The sequence below is a fragment of the Macadamia integrifolia genome, chromosome 14 (assembly GCF_013358625.1).
Source record: "Macadamia integrifolia cultivar HAES 741 chromosome 14, SCU_Mint_v3, whole genome shotgun sequence".
Lineage (NCBI taxonomy): Eukaryota > Viridiplantae > Streptophyta > Magnoliopsida > Proteales > Proteaceae > Macadamia > Macadamia integrifolia.
The window spans coordinates 5,425,115-5,432,699 of NC_056570.1; the positions used below are offsets into that span (position 1 = coordinate 5,425,115).

The window sequence follows — 7,585 nt, forward strand, 5'->3', positions numbered from 1 at the left end:
TTCCCATATACCAAACGGGAGGGAGACTGGCCAAGGTCAGTCTTGAATGCAGTCCGTTGGGCCCTGAAGGCATCAATGAGCCTAAGGGATCAATCCTTACGATTGGGATTAACAGTTTTCTCTAAGATTTGTTTGATCTGCCTATTAGACACCTCCACTTGACCACTAGTTTAGGAGCGATAAATGATAGATAACTTATGGGTAATCCCATACTTTTTCATTAAGGCCTCAAAAAGTCGATTACAAAAATGAGTACTCCTATCACTAATTATTGCACATGGTGCACCAAAGTGGGAAAAGATGTTCTCTTTGAGAAACTGGACTACCACTTTGTGGTCATTAGATTTACAAGGTATGACCTCTATCCATTTAGAAACATAATCAATGGCCAAAAGTATGTACAAATTCCCAAAAGAATTAAGGAATGGTCCCATAAAATCAATGCCCCATACATCAAAGATCTCAACTACCAAAATAGGGTTGAGGGGCATTATGTTCCTCTTATTGATACGGCCAAAAGACTGGCAGGCGGGACAAGCCTTACAAAAATCAAAAGCATCTCTAAAAAGAGTGGGCCAATAAAATCCGTATTGGAGAACCTTTGCGGCAGTCTTCTTAGGTCCAAAGTGTCCATCACATGCATAATCATGACAAAAAGAGAGAATGAAATGTTGCTCATAATCAAGAACACATCGTCGGATAATCTGATCCGGATTTATCTTAAACAAATAAGGATCATCCTAGAAAAAGTGCTTAACTTGGGAATGAAACCTATACTTATCTTGGGTGGACCAATGATCCGGAGTCACACCTGAAACTAAGAAGTTGACAATGTCAGCAAACCATGATTCATTGGACATTGTAAATAATTGTTCATCTGAAAAGTTCTCGTTGACTGGAGAATCGACAGTCAAGGAATTGGGAAGCCGGGATAAATGGTCTGCAACTAGGTTTTTAACTCTTTTTTTATTCCTAATTTCTAAATCAAACTCTTGTAATAGTAAAACCCACCTAATGAGATGGGCTTTGACATCCTTCTTCTGAACTAGGTATCTAAGAGCAGAATGATTAGTATACACCACCACATGTGAACCAACTAAGTAAGACCGAAACTTTTCTAATGCAAACACAACAGCTAAAAATTCTTTTTCAGTGGTTGTATAATTGAGTTGTGCATCATTTAAGGTACTACTAGCCTAGTAAATGATAGTGGGCAACTTATTAATATTTTGACCCAAAATTGATCCTATGGCAAAATTCGAAGCATCACACATCGGTTCAAAAGGTTCAGTCCAAATAGGTGATTGAACAATGGGTGCATTGGTCAACTCCTTCTTAAGTTGTTTGAAGGATTCTAGGCACTCTTTAAAAAACTCAAAAGTTTGATCTTTGGCAAGTAATGAAGTGAGAGGTCAGGCTAACTGACTAAAGTTCTTAATAAACCTTCTGTAGAAGCCCGTATGCCCTAGAAAAGACCGGACGTCCTTAACAGATTGAGGATGTGATAAATTATCAATTACATCCACTTTGGCTCTATCTACTATAATTTCCTCCTTGGATATTACATGGCCTAAAACAATACCAGATTTAACCATGAAATAGCATTTCTCCCAATTCAAAATCAAATTCTTAGATATGCACCTTTTCAAAACTAGAGAAAGATGATGAAGACATTCAGAATAGGAATTCCCATGAATTGAAAAGTCATCCAGAATACTTCTAAGAGTTTTTTGATCATGTCAGAAAAAATGTTCATCATGCATCGTTGAAATGTAGCAGGGGCATTGAAAACCCAAAGGGCATACGCCTGTAAGCAAATGTTTCATATGGGCATGCAAAAGTGGTCTTATGTTAGTCCTTTAAAGCAATAGTATTCATGTCCAGCTAACCTCTCTAACATCTGGTCAATGAATGGCAATGGAAAGTGGTCCTTCTAGGTTGCCACATTAGGTTTCCTGTAGTCTATGCACACTCTCCACCCTGATTGGAGGTGGGTTGGAATTAGTTTATTATTGGCATTAGGAACTACAGTCACACCAGACTTCTTAGGCACTATGTGAACTGGGCTTACCTATTAGCTGTCAGAAATAGGATAAATTATTTCATGATCCAAGCACTTTAGGATCTCTTTCTTAATGGCTTCCATCATCATTGGGTTAACTCTTCTTTGGGGTTCCGTGGATGGTTTGGAATCCTCCATAAGATGTATATAATGTTGCACAATAGAAGGGCTTATACCCTTGATATCAGCCATGGTCCAACCTAGGGCTTCCTTATTATTTTTTAACACTTTAAGTAACTCCTCTTCCTGGCTAGAAGTCAAATTTGAAGAAATTATTATAAGAAGAGTCTGGTCAGGCCCTAGGAAAGCATACCTCAAATTAGATGGCAACTCCTTAAGATCTAGCTTAGGGGCTCAACTATGAAAGGTTTGGGAATGGAATTGGAAAGGGGTCCTAAGGGCTCCATAGTTGTGTGAAGACTCAAGACTTCAGAAAAGAAATTTTCACTATCATCATCCAATTCATCCATATACTCTTGAAATTCTGAATCAAAATCAATATCAAAGTTAATAACTAAATCATCAGAAAAATCCAGAAAATCTTCAAGCATATTGATCTCTTCTTCTATATGTGGTTACTTGCCTATCCTAAACATGTTAAACTCAACAGTTTGATTACCAAAAGATAATCTTAGGAAACCATTCCGGTAATTGATTAATGCATTACTGATAGCCAAGAATGATCTTCCTAAAATTATTGGGATCTCATCCTTGGTTGAGAAGGGCTTGGTATCTTACACAATGAAATCAACAGGAAAAATAAATTCCCCCATCTTTAGTAAGACATCCTCAACCATCCCTTTAGAAATCTTAACAGACTTATCTGCCAACTGAAGAGTAGTTCCAGTGGCTTTCAATTCTCTCAATCCTAGTTGCTTATACACATGGTAAGGTAAAAGATTCACACTTGCACCAAAATCAAGTAAGGCATGCTCAATGTAGGTGTTGCCTTTGACACAAGATATGGTAGGGCTCCCTAGATCCTTATACTTAGCTGTTATAGGCTGAGTAATTATAGAACTAATGTTACCTGCTAAGAACGCTTTCTTGGGCACACTAGTGATTCGTTTGTGAGTACACAAATATTTTAGTACCTTTGCATAGGCAGGGATCTGGGATATGTCATCCAAAAGAGGGATGTTCACTTATACCTTTTAGAAGACTTCCAAAATTTTATCCATTGAAACAATCTTCTTTTTGTTTACCAAACGATTAGGAAATGGTATAGGAGGAATATAAGGACTGTTAGGGATTTGTCCTTTTTTGAAAGAATCATTTTTGGTTTCCTCAACCAAATCATCTTTAGTTTTAGAAGAATCTTTAGGTTCATTAGATGAACCTGGAACAAGAGGCACACTTGTGTCCTCAACTGAAGGAGAATTAACAGGAGTAATAGATGGGGAAGATTTAGGAACGCTCTATTAGTACTCTCTACCACTCCTAAGGGCATAAACAACATTACATTGGTTAGAGGGCCCTTATTGGGTCTGACCTTGTACTATATTCAGTGGTGCATTAGTTGGTGTTTATGAACTAATAAGCTGATGATGCCTAGGGTTAGGCTCTGGTTGACTGGGTAAAGTTCATTTCTCCCTCTCACCCATAATTGAGACAACTTAGGTGAGTTTCTTCATAAGATTTTGATGACTTATCATGAGGAGAGCCATATTTTTTTTCAAGTCACTTATTCTACTTGCCTCTCCAGTGTTGGTAAAGCCAAGGGGTTGCTGATAAGATGATAGGAGAGGGGCCCTAGGAAAACTAGCCTGAGGTCCTACATTTGACCTAGGAAAAGTATTTTGAAAAAAAGATTATTGTGCAAAGGGAGGCCTTTGGGGTTCAGATTGACCTTGATTATGAAAATTGAAAGGCCCTGCTTGGTTGCCCTGATTCCAAGAGAAATTTGGGTGATTTCTCCATCCTGGATTGTAGGTGTTACTATATAGATTATTTTGGTATAAGTCATTAACACTATCATCAGAAGTGCCCCAGAGGTGTTGAGGCATTCTTCTATGACATGTCCAGGGGACTGGCACCAAGCACAAATCTTAACCAAATTGACTAATGATGGCTCTCTAGGAACAATAGCCTCAATCCTCTTGATTAGGCTATCCAAATGGGCTTCCTTGGCTACTATCCCATCCATAAAATATCCTGTCCCTCCTATGGTTCTTTCACTCTCTTGGGTTGATTTTCACTACGGGTTTTGTCAGCTAAGTTAAGAAGAATTCTCATGCCTTTCCTTCATTTGTAAAGGATGTAAATCCCTCAGGGCACATAGACTCTATCATTTTTTTAGTTGGGTAATCAATACCCTCATAAATTATTTGACATAAATACCATAAGTCTAGACCATGGTGAGGCCATTCTTGGAGTAGATCCTTGAATCTCTCCATAAGTTTGGAAAATGACTCACTAGGCTTTTGCCTAAACTAAAGGATATCACTTCTAAGCTTATTGGTTTTATGAGTTGGGAAAAAACTTCTTAAGGAAGACAATTGTGAACTGTTCCCATGAGCTTATGAAATTTGTGGGTAACCCATAAAACCACTTCTTAGCTTGGTCTTTCAATGTAAAAGTGATAAACTTAAGCTTAACAGCATCATTAGAAAGTTGTTGGATCTTAATTAGGACACATACCTCTTCAAATTCCCTTAGAAATAGGTATGCATTCTCAAAGGTCAACCCATGGAAGTGGGGCAACATAGTGATGTATTGAGATTTGAGTTTAAAATTATTACCCTGGGCTTGTGGTAGGACTATGCAGGAACGTTGGGCTGTTCTAGCGGGGTAGAACCTATCTTTCAGAGATTTAGGTGGAGGGATTTGCTGTTAGTCTCCCATTTTGAAGGGTTTTAAAGAGAGCAAATGTATAGGGTCACTACTTGTTGGATCTCTTCTTTCTAACCGATTCTTAGTATTACGTACCCATCTAATACTCATGCAACAGAAAACTACCCACAACCAGAGTTATCAATTCGGCCGAATAATTCGTGAATTATTCGGCCGAACCGAATTTTTCCGAATTTTATCAAAAATTCGGACCGAATCCGAATTAAAAATAAAATTCTTTAAAATTCGCGACTTTTTCCAAAATGAATATAAATCGCGAATAATTCGGACCGAATCCGAATTAAAACGAATTATTCGGTCCATTTAAACATTATTTAAAAAAAAATCAAAAATAAAAAATAAAAAATAAAAAAACAAAATTTTTTTTTTTAAAACCCCAATAAGATTTTTTGACCGCTTTTTTGACCGAATCCTTAAATTAATCGTCCGAATTATTCCGAATAATTCTCCGTCCGAATAATTCCCGAATCCGAATTTGCTAACTATGGTCCGGATCAACTCCCATACACAAAGGTAGTAATGATTCTTCACATATGATTTCATGATGATATTTATTCTTTTTTTTCTTTCTATAAATTCCCCTTTAAACACTCTTAATGGCAGCATGAGGGGCATTTATGGAAGCAAAAAACATGCAAATCAAAGTGGAAAAAAAAAAAAAAAACATAAATTTCAATCAGAAATATTTTCCAATGGAATTCTCCCATCTTACTCTTATTCTTGAGAATGAAAAGATTATCATCCTTCTACTTGTGGAATACAGTTTCAGGAGTGAAAAAGACTTCTTAAAACAGGCCCAATAAGATGAGACTGAAATTGGGCTGAGTTGCAACCGCGCCTTGAGTCCTTTACTATTCTGTTGAGAAAGTTGCATGGAAGATAAACCTGAAAATAAAATTAACAGAATATCAGATTCTACAAAATGATTTTTTGTCGAATTTCAATAAGACCAGTTCAAAGCTTTTGGTGAATAGGTGTTTAAGCACAAAGAAGTCCCAGACCAACAATTTTGATCTTTTGTTTTTTCTGTTTTTTTTTTTTTTTTTAACATTACTTTCTTCTCAACTATAAGGAGAGAGAGAGAGAGAGAGAGAGAGAGAGAGAGAGAGAGAGAGAGAGAGAGAGAGAGAGAGTGTACATAAGAAACCATATAAAACCCAATGCTTTTCTCCAACCACAAGACAGGAATAACAAGCTGAATTCTTTTGTCTTGTTTGTGATGAAAAGGGATGCATATTTTGGTATTAAGCCCATCATCTTTAATTGTTCTATACGTATACATGTTAAGAGAATGTTGCATTAGTGGCAGTCAAATTGAATCTGCTATAACAGAATAGTTATTAGGAATCCTTCAAAGCATAAACACAAGGATTATGTATACCATGAATTTTTTTTTGGATAGGTATGATAAAGATTTCATTTTTTGGCAAATAGATATAGCTAGATTTCATTGAAATGATAATTAATATCCTTTTGTGAAAAAAAAAAACCCCCCTCATGAGGTGACTAAGAGAAACTCAAACTCAAGACCTCATAGTGACCCTTACATTATGATGGCCATTAGATCAAAGAAGGAAAATACAGAGTTGTTACAACATGTGATCATCTCCATGCACTTGATCCATATAACTCAGATGGATTGCATACAATTTTAACACCATGACCCAAAATTAATGGGCATAATATAATGTCCAGGGATTGAGTTCTGTATTCGGATGTGTAACATATACTAGCACCTCATTGTGTCTATCTCTCTCATCCCAAAATAGGGGGTAGATATGCCATTTCATAGGAGGGAGGAGAGTGTGATAGAGTAGATAAGCGCTAGCATACACTACACAACTTGACAATATTCTTTCTTATGTTTTATGTTTAGGGAAAAAGAGTGCTGCCATGTTGTCTGTCGCCTGCGCACAAATACAGAAAGGGAAAAATGACCACCCCACCCCTGTTATATATGAGTGCTCTCATTGGCCCCGCACTGGTGCATAGGCCATGCAGCCTGGTAGTGATGCACAGAAATCCTCTGCGGTGAGGCAGTGAGTGGCAGTGAGGATCTGAAGGCTTGGGTGCTTGTTGAGGCCCTCCCAACCGTTGGATCCTCACTGCCACTCATTGGTCACAGCAGAGGATTTGAATCCTGACAGTGATCCCCTTCCCTTAAGTTTAGGGATTTTCAGCTACATTTTAATAAGAATAGTAGAAGACAATAACAATACTATATATATTTACAACCCAATCCAAGATCTTCTGATGATAGGGGCATGAAGGTAATTTAAAGTAAAAAACCAGCCCAAGTTATAGGTATCCACAGATCAATTGATTCATTATAAATGCACCGCTTAGATGGAATTCGCGTTTTCATAAAGATATGAAAACTACATGAAAGTGTTTATTAAAAGTGGAATCCAAGTTTTCATATAAATATGAAAAATAAATTTTTTGGGTGCAAAAATATGAAAACTATAGCTGTTGAAATGCATCAACTTAGGCCAAAGTCTAAATTTAATTCGCCTCTTTCTGTTTTCTTCTTCAATACTATTGTGCTCTTGCTTTCCTCTCTGGGCGTTGAGTTGAGCTCTTTGCTCTCTTGGGAATGTCTTTGTGATGCAATTAGAGCTTGCCTGCTTCTTCCTTGTTTATAGTTTCTTCTTCTTCATTCTATACAAA

The 7,585-nt window shown here is 37.1% G+C and overlaps 1 non-coding gene across 1 annotated transcript; it reads left to right on the forward strand.

The window, feature by feature from the left end:
* Positions 1-4,411: 4,411 nt before the first annotated feature.
* Positions 4,412-4,518, forward strand: LOC122062197. Its single transcript, XR_006134826.1, has one exon. It is a non-coding gene; the product is annotated as a small nucleolar RNA R71 (small nucleolar RNA).
* The last annotated feature ends 3,067 nt before the right edge of the window (positions 4,519-7,585 follow it).